Source organism: Cervus canadensis, chromosome X (assembly GCF_019320065.1).
Source record: "Cervus canadensis isolate Bull #8, Minnesota chromosome X, ASM1932006v1, whole genome shotgun sequence".
Taxonomy (NCBI): Eukaryota; Metazoa; Chordata; class Mammalia; order Artiodactyla; family Cervidae; genus Cervus; species Cervus canadensis.
The window spans coordinates 34,824,055-34,844,761 of record NC_057419.1 but is presented as its reverse complement, the minus strand read 5'-3'; the positions used below and the strand labels follow the sequence as shown (position 1 = coordinate 34,844,761).

The 20,707-nt window shown below is 36.8% G+C and overlaps 1 long non-coding RNA gene across 1 annotated transcript in view; it reads right to left on the bottom strand.

Moving 5' to 3' along the window:
* Positions 1–1,206: 1,206 nt before the first annotated feature.
* Positions 1,207–20,707, bottom strand: part of LOC122435976 — a 20,909-nt gene continuing 1,408 nt past the window's right edge. The window contains exons 2-3 of the long non-coding RNA XR_006267755.1: positions 9,814–9,821; positions 1,207–1,241 (exon numbers count right to left, since the gene is read on the bottom strand). This is a non-coding gene — a long non-coding RNA (uncharacterized LOC122435976). The remainder of the gene's footprint in view (positions 1,242–9,813; positions 9,822–20,707) is intronic.

Genomic DNA, 20,707 nt, shown 5'->3' with positions numbered 1-20,707 from the left:
AGGCAAATGCTAACACGTATTAAATGAGAAATTAACAGTAACACAGTAAAAGTGGGAGACTTTAATACCATACTCACACCTATGGATAGGTCAACCAAACAGAAAATTAGTAAGGAAACACAAACTTTAAATGATACAATGGACCAGTTAGACCTAATTGATATCTATAGGACATTTCACCCCAAAACAATTACTATACTAAATTTGAAGTATATAAAATTAACACACAGAAATCCCTTGCATTCCTAAACACTAACAGTGAGAAAACAGAAAGAAAAAATAAGAAAACAATCACATTCATCATTGTGACAAAAAGAATACAATACTTAGGAGTAAATTGACCTAAAGGAACAAAAGACCTATATATAGAAAACTATAAAACACTAATAAAAAAAATCAAAGATAACACAAATAGATGGAGAAATGTACCATGTTCATGGATCACAAGAATCAATATAGTAAAAATGACTATACTACCCAAAGCAGTCTATAGATTCAATGCAATCCCTATCAAGCTACAACGGTATTTTTCACTGAACTAGAACAAATAATTTCACAATTTGTATGGAAATAAAAATAACCTCGAATAGCCAAAGCAATCTTGAGAAAGAAGAATGGAACTGGAGGAATCAGCCTGCCTGACTTCAGACTATATTACAAAGCTACAGTCATTAAGACAGTATGGTACTGGCACAAAGACAGAAATATAGATCAATGGAACAAAATAGAAAGGCCAGAGATAAATCCACGCACCTATGGATACCTTATCTTTGACAAAGGAGGTAAAAATACACAATGGAGAAAAGACAATCTCTTTAACAAGTGGTGCTGGGAAAACTGGTCAACCACTTGTAAAAGAATGAAACTATAACACTTTCTAACATTATACACAAAACTAAAATGGATTAAAGGTCTAAATGTAAGACCAAAAACTATAAAATTGCTAGAGGAAAACATAGGTAGAACCCTCTGTGACATAAAGATACAGCAAGATCCTCTATGACCCACCTCTCAGAGTAATGGAAATAAAAACAAATGGGAACAAATTAAACTTAAAAGATTTTTCCCAATGAAGGAAACTATAAGCAAGGTGAAAAGACAGCCTTCAGAGTGGGAAAAAATAATAGCAAATGAAGCAACTGACCAAGAATTAATCTCAAAAATATACAAACAGGTCATGCAGCTCAATACCAAAAAAAAATTAATAAATAAACAACCCAATCAAAAAATGGGCCAAAGAACTAAACAGACATTTCTCCAGGGAGGACAGACAGATGGATAACAAACACATGAAAAAATATTCAACATCATTTATTATCAGAGAGATACAAATCAAAACCACAATGAAGTACCATCTCATGCCGGTCAGAATGGCTGCTATCAAAAAGTCTACAAACAATAAATGTTGGAGAGGGTGTGGAAAAAAGGGAATCCTCTTACACTATTGGTGGAGAACAGTGTGGAGATTCATTAAAAAACTGAAAATAAAACTGCCATAAAACCCAGCAATCCCACTTCTGCGCATACAAACTGAGGAAACCAGAAATGAAAAAGACATATGTACCCCAATGTTCATCACAGCACTGTTCACAATAGCTAGGATATGGAAGCAACCTAGATGTCCATTGGCAGACGAATGGATAAGAAAAGTTGTGGTACATATACACAATGGAATATTACTCAGCTATTAAAAAGAATGCATTTGAATCAGTTCGAATGAGGTGGATGAAACTGGAGCCTATTATATAGAGTGAAGTAAGTCAGAAAGAAAAACACCAATACAGTATATTAACACATATATACGGAATGGATAAAGATGGTAACAACGACCATATATGTGAGACAGCAAAAGAGACACAGAGATGAAGAACAGACTTTGGAATCTGTGGGAGAAGGCGAGGATGGGATGATTTGAAAGAATAGCACTGAAACATGTATATTTCCATATATGAAATAGATCATCAGTCCAAATTCGATGCATGAAACAGGGCACTCAAAGCCCATGCACTGGGACAACCCAGAGGGATGGGATGGGGAGGGAGCTGGGAGGGGATTTGGGGATGAGGGGACACATGTACACCACTGACTGATTCACATTAATGTATGACAAAAACCACCACAATATTGTAAAATAATTGGCTTCCAATTAAAAAATAACTCAACATTCAGAAAACTAAGATAATGGCATCCAGTCCCATCAGTTCATGGCAAACAGATGGGGAAACAATGGAAACAGTGACAGACTTTATTTTTGGGGGCCCCAAAGTCACTGCAGATGGTGACTGCAGCCATGAAATTAAAAGACGCTTGCTCCTTGGAAGAAAAGCTATGACTAACGTAAACAGCATATTAGAAAGCAGAGATATTACTTTGCCAACAAAGGTCCATCCAGTCAAGGCTATAGGTTTTCCAATACTCATGTATGGATGTGAGAGTTGGACTATTAAAAAAGCTGAATGCCAAAGAAGTGATGCTTTTGAACTGTGGTGTTGAAGACTCGAGAGTCCCTTGGACTGCAAGGAGATCCAACCAGTGCATCCTAAAGGAAATCAGTCCTGAATATTCACTGGAAGGACTGAAGCTGAAACTCCAATACTTTGGCCACCTGATGCAAAGAAATGACTCACTGGAAAAGACCTTGATGCTGGGAAAGATTGAAGGCAGGAGGAGAAGGGGATGACAGAGGATGAGATGGTTTGATGGTATCACCAAGTCAATGGACATGAGTTTGAGTAAGCTCTGGGATATGGTGATGGACAGGAAACCCTGGTGTGCTACAGTCCATGGGTTGGACATGACTGAGCGACTGAACTGGACTGAACCCTGATGGCTTAGTGGTTAAGAATATGCCTCCAAATGCAGGAGTCAGGTTAGATCCCTGATCTGAGAGTTGGACATGACTGAGTGACTGAATTTAACTGAACTGACTGAAGGAGAGATACACAGAGACACACATTACTCAAATTAACAAAAACTAAACACAAACAAAAATGATAAAAGCAGCAAGGAAAAAGCAACAAGTTAACATATAATGATACCCACATAAGATCATCACTGGATTTTTCAGCAGAAACCCTGCAGGCCAGAAAGAAGTGGCAGGACATATTTGAAGTGATGAAATGGAAAAACGTAAAACCAAGAATACTCTACCCAGCAAGGATCTCATTCAGATTCAAAGGAGACATCAAAAGCCTTCAGTTCAGTTAAGTTCAGTTCAGTCGCTCAGTCGTGTCCAACTCTTTGCAACCCCATGAATCGCAGCACACCAGGCCTCCCTGTCCATTACCAATTCCCGCATTTTACTCAAACTCATGTCCATCAAGTCAGTGATGCCATCCAGCCATCTCATCCTCTGTCATCCCCTTCTCCTCCTGCCCCCAATCCCTCCCAGCATCAGGGTCTTTTCCAATGAGTCAACTCTTTGCATCAGGTGGCCAAAGTACTGAAGTTTCAGCTTCAGCATCAGTCCTTCAAATGAACACCCAGGACTGATCTCCTTTAGGATGGACTGGTTGGATCTCCTTGCAGTCCAAGGGACTCTCAAGAGTCTTCTCCAAAACCACAGCTCAAAAGCATCCATTTTTCGGCACTCAGCTTTCTTCACAGTCCAACTCTCACATCCATACATGACCACTGGAAAAACCATAGCCTTGACTAGATGGACCTTTCTTGGCAAAGTAATGTCTTTGCTTTTTAATATGCTATCTAGGTTGGTCATAACTTTCCTTCCAAGGAGTAAGCATCTTTTAATTTCATGGCTGCAATCACCATCTGCCTTACAGACAAGCAACAGCGAAGAAGAATCAGGACCACCACACCAACTTCAAAACAAATGATAATGCAACTTCTCAAGGCAGGAAACAGAAGAGAAAAACAAAACAAAACAAAAACAATTAAGAAAATTGTAATAGGAAAATCCTTCAAGCTCTATTTCGGCAATACGTGAACCAAGAACTTACACATGTACAAGCTGGGTTTTGAAGAAACAGAGGAACCAGAGACCACACTGCCAACATTCGCTGGATAATGAAGACAACAAAGGATTTGCAGAAAAACATCTACTTCTGCTTCATTGACTATGTTAAAGCCTTTTACTGTGTGGATCACAAGAAACTGGGGAACATTCATAACGAGATGGGAGTATCCAGAACATGTTACCAGTCCCTGAGTAACATGTATAGGGGTCAAGAAGCAACAGTTAGAAACGAGCTTAGAAAAACTGACTTGTTCAAAATTGGGAAATGAGTACAACAATGCTGTATATTGTCACCTTGCTTATTTAATTTATATGCTGAGTGCATGCTAAGTTGCTTCAGTCATGTCCAATTCTTTACAACCCTATGGACTCTAGGCTACCAGGCTCCTCTGTCCACGGGGATTCTCCAGGCAAGAATACTGGAGTGGGTTGCCATGCCCTATTTCAGGGGATCTTCCTGACCCAGGGATCAAATCCATGTCTCCTATATCTCCCGTATTTGCAGGCAGATTCTTTACAACTAGCACCACCTGGGAATCCCTATATGCAGAGTACATTATTTGAGATGCAAGGCTGGATGAATCACAAGCTGGAATCAAGACTGCCAGAAGTCTCAACAGATGAGACTACTCTAATGGTAGAATGTGAAGAGAAACTAAAGAGCCTCTTGATGAGGGTAAAAAGGAGATTGAAAAACCTGGCTTGAAACTCAACATTCAAAAAACTAAGATCATGGCATCCTGTCCCATCACTTCATGGCCAAAAAAGGGGGAAAAGTGGAAGCAGTGACAGATTTTATTTTTCTTGGGCTCCAGAATCAGTATGGACAGTGACTACAGGCATGAAATTAAAAGACACTTGCTCCTTGGAACAAAAGCTATGACAAACCTAGACAGTGTGTTAAAAAAGTAGAGATGCTTTGCTGGTAAGGGTCCATATAGTCAAAGCTATGGTTTTTCCAGTAATCACGTAGAGATGTGACAGCTGGACTATAAAGAAGGGTGAATGCCAAAGAACTGATGCTTTCAAATTGTGCTTGAGAGTCCCTTGGACTGCAAGGAGATTAAATCAGTCAACCCTAAAGTATATCAACCCTGAATATTCATTGGAAGGTCTGTTGCTGAAGCTGAAGCTCTAATACTTTGGCCACCTGATGCAAAATGTCAGCTCACTGGGAGAGACTCTGATGCTTGGAAAGACTAAAGGCAACGGAGAAGAGGGCAACAGAGAATGAGATGGTTAGATAGCATCACCAACTCAACAGATAAGAATTTTAGCAAACTCTGAGATAATGGAAGACTGAGGATCCTGACATGCTATAGTCCATGAGGTCTTGAACTGTTTGACACAACTTAGAAAGTGAACAACAACAACAGGAACATACATTATCATCAATCATCTTAAATGTAAATGGATTATATGTTCTAACAGAAAGACACAGACTGGCTGAATGCTCACACACACACACAAAAACTGTTTACACACTGTCTACAAGAGACCCACTTCAGACATAGGGACACATACAGATGGAGAGTAAGGGTATAGAAAAAAGATCCTTTCATGCAAATGAAAATCAAAAGAAAGCTGGTGTAGCAATTTGCATATCAGATAAAATAGACTTTAAAATGAAGATTATGACAAGAGACAAGGAAGGACACTACATAATGATCAAGGTACCACTCCAAGAAGAAACAGAACAAATTTAAATATTTATACACCCACAATAGAAGTATATCAATATGTAAGGCAAATACTAACAGCCAGAAAAGAGGAAATCTACAGTAATACAGTAATAGTGGAGGACATAAACACTCCACTTATACCAACGGATAGATTAGACAGAAAATTAAGGAAACACAAGTGGTAAATGACAGAACAGGTAGACTTAACTGATATTTATAGGACATTCTATGCAAAAACAGCAAAATAAACTTTCTTTTCAACTTCACAGGAAATATTCTCCAGGATAGATCACATCTTAGGACACAAATCCAGCCTCCATAAATTTAAGAAAATTAAAATCATATTAAACAGTTTCTGACCACATCACTGTAAAATTAGAATTTACAAGAAAAAAAACTTTAAAAAATGCAGACATATAGAGGCCAAACAGTATGACACTAAATAACCAAAAGGTCACTGAAGAAACCAAAGAAGAAATCAAAAAATACCTAGAAACAAAAGGTCATTGTTGACGATGCAAAATCTATGCAATACAGCAAAAGCACTTTTAAGAGGTACATTTATAACAATACAATACTACCTCAAGAAACAAGAAAAATCTCAAACTAACTTCATACCTAAAGCAAACTAGAGAAAGAAGAACAAAAAAAAAAAAAAAAAAAACAAAGTTAGCAGAAGAAATAAAGACCAGAGCAGAAATATATGAAATAGAAATAAAACAATAACAAAAGATCAATGAAACTAAAAGTTAGTTCTTTGAGGAGATGAACAAAATTCATAAGTCTTTAATCAGACTCATCAAGAAAAGGAAAAGAGAGGAGACGTGAATCAATAAAATAAGAAATGAAAAAGAAGTGAAAAAGAGACTACTACAAGCAGCTATATGTCAATAAAACAGACAACCTGGAAGAAATGGACAAATTCTTAGAAAAGTACAACCTTCCAAGACTGAACCAGGAAGAAAAAAAATTATGAACAGACCAACCACAAGCACTGAAATTGAAACTGTGATTAAAATCTTCCAACCAACACAAGTTCATGACCAGATGGCATCACTGGTGAATTCTCTCAAGTATTCAGAGAAGAGTTAACACCTACTCTTCTCAAACTCTTCCAAAAAATTGCAGGAGATGGAACACTCCCAAATTCATTCAATGAAGCCACCATCACCCTGATGCCAAAACCTGACACACATCACAAAAAAGACTACAGAACAGTATCACTGATGAACATCAATGCAAAAAAAAAGCCTCAACAAAATACTAGCAAAACCGAATCCAACAACACATACACCCTTATGAAGTGGGGTTTATCCCAGGGATGCAAGGATTCTTCAATATATGCAAATTAATCAATGTGATACACTATATTAACAAATTAAAGAAAAACCATATGATCATCTCAATAGATGCAGAAAAAACTGACAAAATTCAACCCCTATTTATGATAAAAACATGCCAGAAAGTGGGCATAGAGGGACCTGACCTCAACACAATAAAAGTCATATATAACAAACTCACAGAAAACATCATTATCAATGGTCAAAAACTGAAAGCATTCTGTCTAAGATCAAAACAAGACAAGGGTGCCCATTCTCACCACCATTATTCAATGTAGTTTCGGAAGTCCTAACCACAGCAATCAGAGAAGAAAAAGAAATAAAACGAATCCAGAATGGGAAAGAAGTAGTAAAACTCTCACTGTTTGCAGATGACATGATTCTCTACGAATCAAAATCCTAAAGATCCCATCAGAAAACTACTAGAGCTAATCAATGAATTTAGCAAAGCTGAAGGATACAAAATTAATACATATAAATACCTTGCATTCCTGTACACTAACAATGAATGTTTAGAAAGAGAAATTAAGGAAAACAATCCTATTTACCACTGCAACAACAACAAAAATACCTAAAAATTAACCTTCCTAAGAAAGCAAAAGACCTGTAAGCAGAAAAATTAAGATACTGATGTAGGAAGGCAAAGACGATACAAACAGATGGAGAGATATACCATGTTCTTGAATTGGAAGAATCAATATGGTGAAAATGACTATATTACTCTAAGCAATCTACAGATTCAATGCAATTTCTATCAAATTACCAATAGCATTTTTCACAGAATTAGAACAAAAAAATTTATAATTTGTATGGAAACACAAAAGACCCAAAATAGCCAAAGCAATCCTGAGAAAGAAAAATGAGACTGGAGGAATCAACTTTTCTGACTTCAGACTATATGACAAAGCCATAGGCATCAAAACGGTATGGTACTGACACAAAGAGAAATATAGATTAATGGAACAGAATGGAAAGTCCAGAGATAAACTGACACACCTAGGTCACCTAATCTATGGCAAAGGTGGCAAGAATATAAAATGGAGAAAGACAGTCTCTTCAACAAGTGGTGCTGGGAAAACTCAACAGCTACATGTAAAAGAATGGAATTAGAACACTCCCTAACACCATACACAAAAATGAACTCAAAAGGGATTAAAGACCTAAATGTAATGCCAGACACTATAAAACTCTTAGAGGAAAACATAGGCAAAAGGCTCTCTGACATAAATCACAGCAAGATCTTTTTCGACCCACCTCCTAGAGTAATGAACATAAAAACAAAAACAAATAAATGGGACCTAATTAAACTTAAAAGCTTTTGTACAGCCAAGGAAACCACAAAGAAGAATGAAAAGGCAACCCTCAAAATGAGAGAAAATATCTGCAAATGAAGCAACTGACAAAGGATTAACCTCCAAAATATATAAACAGGTCACACAACTCAATATCAAAAAAAGAAACAGCCCAATCAAAAAATGGGCCCAAGACCTATACAGACACTTCTCCAAAGAAGACATACGGATGGCCAACCAACACATGAAAAGATGCTCAACATCACTAATTATCAGAGAAAAATGAATCAAAGCTACAATGAATTATCATCTCATGCTGGTCTGAATGGCCCTCATCAAACAATAAAAATTGGAGAGGGTGTAGAGAAAAGAGAACCCTCTTATGCTGCTGATGGGAATGTAAATTGATACAGCCACTATGGAGAACCTTATGCAGAACACTAGGGAGAATAGTATGGATAGAACTACCATATGATCCAATAATCCCACTATTGGACATATACTGGAGAAAATCATAATTCAAAAAGATACATGCATCCCAACGTTCACTGCAGCGCTATTTACAATAGCCAGGACTTGGAAGCAATTTGAATGTCCATCAACAAGAGGAACGGGATAAAGAACATGTGGTACATATACAATGGAATATCATTCAGCCATAAAAAGGAATGAAACTGTGTCATCTGCAGAGATGTGGATGGACCTAGACACTGTCATACAAAGTGAAGCAAGTCAGAAAAAGAAAAATATCATAGATTAACGCATGTTGTACATAGAAAGATGGTACAGATGATCTTATTTGCAAAGGAGAACTAGGGACACAGACATAGAGAACAAACACACAAATACCAAGGGCAAACGGGGATGGGAGAGGGCAAAAGTCAGGTGAATTGGAAGACTGGGATTGACATACCTACAGTACACTGCATAAAACAGATAGCTAATGAGAACCTACTGTATGGCACAGGGAACTCTACTTGATGCTCTATGGTGATCTAAACGGGAAGGAAATCCAAAAAAGAAGGGAGATATGTATATGTATGACTGATTTACTTTGCTGTACAGCAGAAACTAACACAGCAGCACGAAGCAAATGTACCTCAATTTTAAAAATTAAAAAATACTTTGAGACAAAAGTGAAAACACACATACTAAAACTTATGGGCTGCAGTGAAAGTAATTCTAAGGCAAGTTTACAGTAATACACATTGGGGAAAAAGAAACAACTGAAATAATCAACCTAATGTACACCTCGAGGAACTAAAAAAATCAGAAACTAAGACCAAACTTAGCAGAAAGAAGGAAACAATACAAATTAGAAAAAAAATGAATAGAGAAGAGAGAACAAGGAAAGATTAACACAATTAAAAATTGGTTCTTTGAAGACAAAACAAAATTGATAAACCTTCAGCTAAACTAGCCAAGAAAAAGAAACACCAAATAAAACCAGAAATGAAGAGACATTATCACTGATACCACAAAAATACAAAAGATCATAAGAGTTATATGCCAACCAATCCAACTGGACGACCTAGAAAAATGGGTAAACTCCCAGAAACATTAAATCTACCAAGACTCATCAGGAAGAAACAAAAAATAGAGCATAGTGACTTTAAATAATAATATTGTATTTTACAATATTAACTTAAACAACAAGGGTCTGAACTGTGAGGGTACACTTACACAATCTGTGGTTGGCTGAATCCACAGATGCCAAACCATGGATATGGAGGAAATGCCTATACAGAAAACCTACTGTATGTTACATGCAGATTTTGAACTGTGCAGATGGTTGGTTCCTCCAGCCCCTACATTGTTCAAGGGTCAAGTGTATATTTGAAAGTTGCTAAGAGAGTAAATTTGAAAGTGTTTATCACAAGAAAAAAAACACTAACTATGTGAGGTGATGGATGTTAACTAATTGTGCTAATCATTTCACAATATATACATATTTCAAATAATTGTTTTATATCTTAAATTAATACTGCTATATGCCAATTATATCTCAATAAATCTGAAGAAGAAAAAATTGAAAACAGGAACTCAAACAAGTGTAATACATGTACATGCTTGTCTATAACAGCATGATTCACGATAGTCAACAGGTAGAAATGGCCCAAAGGTCCTCAACAGATGAATGGATTAAAATTGTGGTATATGCATGCATATACAAAGAAATAATATTCAGCCACTAAAGGGATGAAATACTGACACATTCTACAACATAGATGAACCTCTGAACTATTATGCTAAGTGAAAGAAGCCAGACACAGAAGGTCACATATTGTATGATCCAATTCGTATGAAATATCTAGAACAGATAAATCAAGAGACAGGATGCAGACTGATGGGGCCTGGGGGGTGGTAGGAATGGGGAAAAGTACTTAACAGATAAGGAGTTTTACTTTGGAGCAACGGAAATGCTTCAGAGTTAAAGGTGATGGCTGTACTACATTGTAAACATATTAAATGTCACTGAATTACTGAATTTAAAATGGTTATTTTCATATTATACAAATTTCACCTAGTAATTTTTAAAAAGTAATCGAATATGGAGTTATATCAAGGGCATTTAATCAGAAGTAACAAATGAAAAGCTAGACATGCATTTCTGAAGATAGTTTATCAAATAAAATAATCACAATTAAATGGTTTTTCCAGTCTTACATGAAATTAATTAGCATTCCTAGTTTTGTTATCAAAACCAGTAAATACATTTATTTGTGGAAACTGGCAGTCCCTAGAACTCAGAACTGATTACTTTTTAAAATACAGTCATCTAGCATCTAGATCTTCATTTCTACATACCATTTTCCAATAAAAGGCACAAGATTCCTGGTAGAAATGGATGATTTCAACACCAGGTCAGGGAAAATATAAGATGAATTTGGACACTGCATGGTGTCAGAAAGTAAGGAAGCAATGAAAAAGGACGGATGTTGGTCCAAAGGACAAACAAGAGCCAATCTAAAGGACCTTCGAGTGGCCCAGAGCTAGGACAACTAGAGCAACAAAATAAAAGTTTAGATTATTAAGTTATAAACCATAGAATATATTTTATTAACATCTGTGAGTTCACCCTGATATAAATAAGTGAATAACTAAATGAGGGAGAAGGGAACAGCTCTTCTTTACAAAAGATGTCCCATTAACAACTGTAAAACGAGGAAACAAAAAAACCAATGTATTTATTAGCTGAACATCACAGTAATAACTGTTGTAGGTATGCTAACAGTAGCTGGTGAAAGTTTAAGGAGAAACATGGTATTTGCATATTCTCAAAGAATCTACCTCAAGATGTTTTTTAATTACAAAGGAGAAAATAGTATTTCTCACTGGAGAAACCCAGTAGACATCACCTTAATCATGCAATGGAGGTTAACATCACTAGTAATAAGACATATCAATACCATGTATCCTCTGATATTCTTGTTGTTGTTCAGTCGCTCAGTTGTGTCTGACTCATCGTGAACCCCATGGACTGCAGCACACCAGGCTTCCCTGTCCTTCACCATCTCCCAGAGCTTGCTCAAACTCATGTCCATTGAGTCAGTGATACAATCCAATCATCTTGCCTTGTCGTCCCCTTCTCCTTCCACCTTCAATCCTTCCCAGCATCAGGGCCTTTTCTAATCAGTAGGCTCTTCACATCAGGTGGCCAAAGTACTGGAGATTTGGCTTCAGCATCAGTCCTTCTAATGAATATTGAGGGTTGATGATCTTTAGGATTGACTGGTTTGATCTCCTTTCAGTCCAAGGGATTCTCAAAAGTCTTCTCAAACACCATGGTACAAAAGCATCAATTCTTTGGCCCTCAGCCTTCTTTATGGTCCAACTCTCACATCCATACATGACTACTGGAAAAACCATAGCTTTGACTAGACAGACATTTGTCAGCAAAGTAATGTCTTGGCTTTTTAATATGCTGCCTAGGCAATTTGTCATGGCTTTTCTTCCAAAGGAGCAAGTGTCTTTTAATTTCATGGCTGCAGTCACCATCTACAGTGATTTGAGAACCCAAGAAAATAAAGTATGTCACTGTTCCCATTGTTTCTCCATCTATTTGCCATGAAGTGATGGGACTGAATGCCATGATCTTCATTTTTTGAATGTTGAGTTTTAAGCCAGCTTTTTAACTCTCCTCTTTCACCTTCAACAAGAAGCTCTTTAGTTCTTCTTTGCTTTCAAACATAAGGGTGGTGTCACCTGCATATCTGAGGTCATTGATATTTCTCCTGGCAACCTTGATTCCAGCTTGTGTTTCATCCAGTCCGATATTTCTCCTGATGTACTTTGCATATAAGTTAAATAAGCAGGGTGACAATATACAGCCTAGATGTACTCCTTTCCCAATTAGGAACCATTCTGTTGTTCCATGTCCAGTTCTAACTGTTGCTTCTTGACCTACATACAGGTTTCTCAGGAGGTAGGTCAGGTGGTCAGGTATTCCCATCTCTTTAAGAATTTTCCATAGTTTGTTATGATCCACACAGTCAAAGGTTTTAGCATAGTCAATGAAGCAGAAATAAATGTTTTTCTGGAACTCTCTTGCTTTTTCTATGATCTAACAGATGTTGGCAATTTGATCTCTGGTTCCTCTGCCTTTTCTAAATCCAGCTTGAACATCTGGAGGTTCTCAGTTCATGTACTGTTGAAGCCTAGCTTTGAGAATTTTGAGCATTACTTTGCTAGCATGTGAAATGAATGCAATTGTGGGGTAGTTTGAACATTCTTTGGCATTGCCCTTCTTTGGGACTGGAATGAAAACTGACCTGATATGATGCAGTGAAAAGGACATAGCATAATGTTGTACTGCTTAAGACACTGTAATATGGCTTCTACCACCAGATCACCACAAATACTACATGAGCTACTAATTGTTAAATTCAGCAACATTTTGCATATTCATCTTATATGCCCTCTCTGTCATATAATACTATTGACCATTCCCTCCTTCTGTCTTTTTTTATTTTTTAGAAATTCTTTCATGTAGACCATTTCTTTTTAATTTAAAAAAAAATTTTTCCATTTATTTTTATTAGTTGGAGGCTAATTACTTTACAATATTGTAGTGGTTTTTGTCATACATTGACATGAATCAGCCATGGATTTACATGTATTCCCCATCCCGATCCCCCCTCCCGCCTCCCTCTCCACCCGATTCCTCTGGGTCTTCCCAGTGCACCAGGCCCGGGCACTTGTCTCATGCATCCCACCTGGGCTGGTGATCTGTTTCACTATAGATAATGTTCATGCTGTTCTCTCGAAACATCCCACCCTCGCCTTCTCCCACAGAGTCCAAAAGTCTGTTCTGTACATCTGTGTCTCTTTTTCTGTTTTGCATATAGGGTTATCATTACCATCTTTCTAAATTCCATATATATGTGTTAGTATACTGTATTGGTCTTTATCTTTCTGGCTTACTTCATTCTGTATAATAGGTATAATGTAGACCATTTTAAAAATCTTTATTGAATTTGTTACAATATTGCTTCTGTTGATTATGTCCTGGTTTTTTGGCCGCTAGGCATGTGGTTTCTTAGCTCCCCAACCAGGGATCCAACATACAACCCTTTGCAGTGGAAGGCAAATTCTTAACCACTGGACTGCCAGGGAAGTCCCCCCTCCTTTCTATTGATAAAACCCTCTCATTTCTTGCCTTCTAGCATACCAATCTATCCCTATTCCTTTAACATCTCTGGCCAATGCATATTCTCCCTTTTGGACTATTCTTTCATTTAAATTTTGACAGTCTCATGAGTGTCTTCCTTAACCCTCTATTTTTTTCTCCTTCTACATAATCTGCAGAAGTTATCCACGGCCACTATAAAAAAATTACCTCCATGATGATGCTCAAACTTTACTGCAAGTCTAAATCTCTTTCTAGAGTACCTACCCCATATATACAACTGTTTGTTAGACATTTTCATCATGATGCCTCATAGATAGCTTCAACTCCACATACTCCAAGCTGAAATCACCATTTTCTCCAACTTCTCAAATTTGCTCCTCCACATCTTAGTTAATAGCATCACTCTCCATCTCGCTGCCTAAGCCAGATACCCAGGAAGTATACTCTTTTATTTTTTTCTTTACTCTCTGTATTGAATCACACAGTAACTCCTGCCCATTTTACCTCCTAAATAACTCTATAAACACTGTCATAATCTCCCTTGAGATTCTCATCCCTTCTCTCCAATATTACCATTAAATTCTCTGAAGTTCCATCAAGTCAAGTGTCTCCCTACCTTCAATCTCGTCCATTTTCAATCCACACTCCAAGCTACAGCTTTTACAAAGAAGACATGTCGTTTAGTATCTTTTGCCCTAAAATACCCTCTTCTCCTTTATCAACCAGACAGTATCTACCTACACAGCCTTTAATACTCATTCATAATTCTTTATTTAGAAAGTTTTCCCTGACTTCTCTAGACTGAGAGTGGTTCCCGTCAAAAACCCCACACATACCTCTACTAAAGCACTTAACATGCTTTATTTTGAACAGCTGGTTACCTGTTTTCTCCTCTAAATTGTGATTTCCTGGAGGGCAAAGGCTATGCCTTGTTCATAGTTGTAGCTTCAGTACCTAGTACAATGTCTGACAAATGGCAGGTAACTAGTAAATGTTTGTTAAGACTGGCTGAAGATGGTATAATGTTCTTTTTGTAAATGTAAAGCTGTAATAGGCAGTAGTAAACTCTAGAACATTAGTATGATTTTGCTACTTTTGTATGTATGACAATATTCTAAGCTAGTAACACTAACATATAAGAATTCATTTAAAAGTTTTACAGTAGGCTTATTTAAATAGATTTACTCAAGTTATTCATTAAAGCAATAGATTATAGTTACACAAAAGGTCCTAAATTAGAAGTAAAATTTATCAGTTTGAATTGTGGAAAATAGAGCTAGCAAGATGAAGGGGAAAGAGACGAGTGAAAGGACTTGGGTTGTAGTGTCACTAATTAGCTGGACTGCTTAAGCAGCATTCAAAACAGAAACAATGATAGTAGCCTAACCACACGAGCTGTATAGGCAGTCCTCATAAAATCCATTGCCAAAAATCATGTTTTATTACAGAACCATAAGCCAAAATTGCAACAGCAAAATTTAAAGCACTTTACAATTCACAAACTGCTTTCATATCTATCGTTTCACTTAATTCTCCCCAGAATAGTGGGTAATAGGTAAGTTTTATTCAAATGTCTATTATATAGCCTAAAAACATTGAGACTAAGGTAAAGTAGCTAAGACAAAGTAACACTCTCATGCTTCAAAATCTTTCATAATCCTTCAAAACCTTTCAAAATCATTTCATGATATTAGACTGCTTGGTGACAAATCCTGACAACTCTTCCTCATGATAGGCAGTGCAGGCCCTTATCATTTCTCTTCTATATTACTTCAATATCCTCCTAACTGATGTCCCTATCTCCAATCCCTGTCTATTTCCAATCTAGCCTTCAAACTCCAGGCAGAATCATATTCCTAAAACAAATTTGATAATATCATTCCTACTTCAAATTATTTTCTAGGCCAGCCATGTCCAGCAGAACTTTCTGTGATTATGAAAATGTTCTGTTATCTGTGTGGTTAAACAGCCACCCGGACACATGTGGCTACTGAACACTTAAGATATGTCTTGTGTGACTAAGCTACTAAGTTTTAAATTTTATTTAATTTTAATTGAAATTTAAATAGCCACATGTGGCTAATGTCTACTGTATTGAAAGTACAGCTCTAAGCAAATAGGAAGCCCCCTTTTTTTTTCTGATCCTGGTGAAGACTGATGAATAAATAAATAGGTTATACCAAAGTGTTAGATAGCTGCCTTTTTTCTTCTTTTTTTTTTTTTGTTTTTTTAAACTTTCAGTAGCTGGTATGTACTATTTTGGTAATTTTTTTGTAAATACAAGAACTTGATTTTGAAAAAAGAAGCATGAGTATAGATCATTACTGAAGTGAAGAGAAGTGAATTTGCTCAGTCGTGTCCGACTCTGTGATACCATGGACTGTAGCCTTCCATGCTCCTCCATCCATGGGATTTTCCAGGCAGGAGTACTAGAGTGGGTTGCCATTTCCTTCTCCAGAGGATCTCCCCAAGCCAGGGATCGAACCTGAGTCTCCCACATTGTAGGTAGATGCTTTACCGTCTGAGCTACCAAGGAAGTTATAGATCTTTATTAGCGAGCATAAAATATGTAGAATACCTATGTTACACAAATTGAAGAAAGTGCTGAAATGAAGAGGAAATACAGGGAAACAATATTCAATAAACCCACAATTGCCTAGTAAAGTGATAACCAAAACTGGCTAAATCTAAAAGTTGCAGAATATTTCCAGGAAAGCTCCTTAAACTTGTTAAAGACTGTTTTACATGTTAAATATTAATCATTAAGTCATATGCAAGAATGCTAAAATGCATTACTAGTAGACAAAACAGAGTTCATATGAAGATATTAATACAACCTATTCAAGAAGATCAGAGCACCAATTGAAAAATTTAAATATGAAAATTTTTTCATTATAAAAACAAGTTTACTAAATGCCAAACTAGAATAACAAGTGAAAGTTCCTTTTTACTGTCCTTTGGCCTCCCAATCCTCTCCTCTCCAGAAGCATGTTTGCAGTATACTATTCCAGCTTTTTATGTATTTACATACACACATACTATCATGGACTGAATTGTGTCTCCTCCAAATTCCTGTTTAAGTCCTAACTCCCAGTGTCTCTAATGTGACTGTATATGGAGATAGGACCTTTAAAGAGGTTAATTAAGATTAAACAAGGTCATTAGGGTGGACCCTAATAAATGACTGGTATACTTAATGAGAAGAGATAAGACACAGACATGCACAGAGAAAAGACCTTGTGAGGACACAGAAGACAGACATCTCACAAGCCAAGGAGAAACGTCTCAGAAGAAATCAACCCCGCCAACACCTTATCTCAGACTTCTAGCCTCCAGAACTGTGAGAAAATAAATTTCTATTGTTTAAGCCACCTAGTCTATGGTACTTTTGAGGCAGGAGGCACATGGATCCCCCTAGGATAAAGCAACTGGAGATTCATTCCCTATGGATCAAAACTCCAAGACAAGAATTGCAGGACAATTAAGGGAGAAGGCTGGGCCCTGCCCAGACCACATATTTCTCATTCTCAAAGTCAGGAGACCTCCCCAACCACACACGCACAGAAAAGTTCCTTGGAGGCCAAAGGGGAGTTATGTCAAGGGATGTTCCCTACCCATACACCTTTTTGGCAAAATCCCTCTTGACTAGGAGATGTGTGCCACACGTGGGAGGATCCTGAGATTTACCACATATGGACTGTGAACCAGGCAAATCAAAATGATTGGCCAAAGGAAATCTGGAAAAAATACCCCATAAAAGTAATTCAAACTGCCATCAGGGCATGACTCAGGGACTCCCCCTCTGAGTCTGCCCATGTGCCTATCCACACAGATTGTACTCTTTTTCCTCATAATAAATACTTAACTTGCTTCACTGCTTTCCATCTTTGTGGGAACTATTTTCTGCAAAATCGAAGATCCAGGGCCCTTGTCACTGACCTCCAGTCTTCTGGCTAGGATCTGGGGCTTTCACTGCCTTGACCCAGCCCAATCTCTGGCTAGTAACCCAGCCCCGCTCCAAGCCAAGGCAGGCTGAGGCCACCCGAGATCACTTTGTTACAGCAGCCCTAGCAAACACATACGTACAGACAGCTGTTAAGCCACTACAGTTAAAATAGTTGAAGAAAGAGTTCACACTTGGCAGATATTTGTATACTTAAAAATATGAATATATTACAATGACAAGTTACTCAAGATCAGTTAAAAATTTGATAAGTAAACCAAAATAGAAGCTTCAACTTCTCTTTTCTAGTATGCTTTTAATATAAAAGCATGATAATAAAAAAATCTTACACTCTTAGGATATAGTTTCTCTACTCTAACATCTCTTTCACCCCTGGATGTGGTAAAGAAAAATTAGAGAACTAATAAACTAATAAATAGCCTGCAGTTAAAATTGCTACAAGCAATAAAATTTTATACATCTTATCCCTCAAAGAACTCCATCTTGTAAGTCATTTTTTAAAGAAAAAGATGCCTACTAATAAAGTAACTCAAAAATTTAAAAAACACATATGCTTTGGTTATCAAGCAAACACTAACATTTGGTGACACTACCGTACCACAGTACCACCTAGTGACAGAAATGCAATGGACAAACTTAATAGGTTACCCTCAAGTTTAATAATTCCACAATCTGATTATGATTTTGCTGAAATATACACTTTATGTAGAAATGAGCCTTCCTTTCTGATGCATGGTGCTGAAAAATACCCTTTACATAGAAATGAGCCTTCCGTTCCAATGTATAGTACTAAAGCAAACACTATTTATTCCATGTTAGACTTTGTTTTGATTTGGTTATAGGGTTTAATCACTCATTTTATTAGTATTCTCTGTGCTTGCTACATGTGAGACACTATGCCCTGTTCTGTAGAAGATAAAACAAGGTGATTGGAATGTACCTGTCTTTTAGGTGCATAAAACCTTATCTTCTCCACAAGACACACATGATAACTGTATTAGTAGAAAAAAGTGTTATCGGAATTCAGAGAAGGAAGAAATCAATGTCTTACAAGCTTATAAGGAACGGTTCTATTGGCATAAATTGGTCCTTGCGCTAAGATTTGAACAAAAGAAAGGAATTAGAGAGAGGACATTTCAGACAGAGGGTATGATATAAATGAAGGAACAAAAACAAAAAAGCACAAGGTTCAAGGAACAGTGAACAATCCAGGGTGGTTGGAGGGGCAGGGTATTTATAGGGAAATAGTTAATAATATGGCCAGCAAGCTAGTTAGGTGAAAATTCTTTAGGGTCTTGAACAGCAGGCTAAGGTGTAGAGTCCACTGAAGTCCACAAGCAGGGAAGTGATACTTAACAGAGTTAAGTTTCAGAAAGAATAATCTGGATTTTTTTGGGGTGGGATGAGATGAAAGGATGAATGCCTAAAGGTAGTAAGAAAAGTCATGCATAAACCTACACAGACCTAAAACTAGGGCAGAAGTTGAGAGACTGTAAAAGACAGAATAGGCCATTGCTACTACAATGAAGTATTCACCTACCTCACAGGGCTACTGTGAAAATCAAAGGATATAATAAAATATTTGAGAAAAGTTTATTTACTCACTAGTGACAAACCTTCCAATGGTGTGAAGAACAGAAAAGAAGACTTTAGGGAGATTTTAGAAAAAGACGGAGAAAACAAAATGATTAAAAGACCTAATTTTGGTAAAGACTGAGTACTAAGGAAAATAATGCCTATAAGTAAAAAGAAACAGGATTTAAAATTATCTCAGCAATATAAAAATTATGTACATATAAGAACTGGAATTCAACAGGAAAATGGAAAATAAGAAGACTGTGGGTATTTTTCTCATGTTTCTATTAGATGTGATTTTATACAGTTAAAAAGAGAAATATATAAATAAAATTAAAAAGGAAAATTATAAGAATCACATACAGAACAGGCAACTTTGCCTCTATTATATAGTCTATTTTATAACACGGCAAAAACACACTCCACACTCCTTTGAAAAACCAACAACTTTAAGATCACAACACTGAGTATCAGTGTATTACTGTATCTTCCATTTAATAAAAACAGGTTTTTATGCATCTGTGCATTTTTCTAGAGGGGAAGTTCATAGCCTTTATTAGATTCTCAAAGGACCTATTGATCTAAATGAAAGTTTAGAACGACTATTATGAACTTTTATCCCCCCTACTATTAATTACCGATTTAAATCAGCATGTCAATGGTTTAGAGAATGTTATTTATTCAACTATTTCAGGATGAGGGGTCCTCTGAATTCCTCTTCTCAATCCCCAGCGCCACTTATGCAAGTGGCAGAAGACCTTTAGACCTAGAAAGGTTTTAAGACCTTTTTATTTCCACTCCTATCATTCACAGCCCATATTTAAGCTTCATCTTTATTTTATAAAAATTTTTATAGTAATGCTACTATTCTCCACCACTTTCTTAGAACCTTTTCTACCTTCCCAGATGATTTTAGAACCTAGCTTACTTTCCCTCCACTCTAATTCCATCTCCCCAACACTAGAAAATACTACACTCAGCATCAATCTCAGTTCTCCTACTCCTACACTTAGATCAATAAGTAATATCAGAAGAGATAGAATACAGTTTTACCCCATTAAAAATTCATGTGAACTTAAATGTAGCCTATGTTGTTCCTTAAAAACTTTAGAAAGGTGATAACGATAACCCTATATGCAAAACAGAAAAAGAGACACAGAAATACAGAACAGACTTTTGAACTCTGTGGGAGAAGGTGAGGGTGGGATATTTCAAAAGAACAGCATGTATACTATCTATGGTGAAA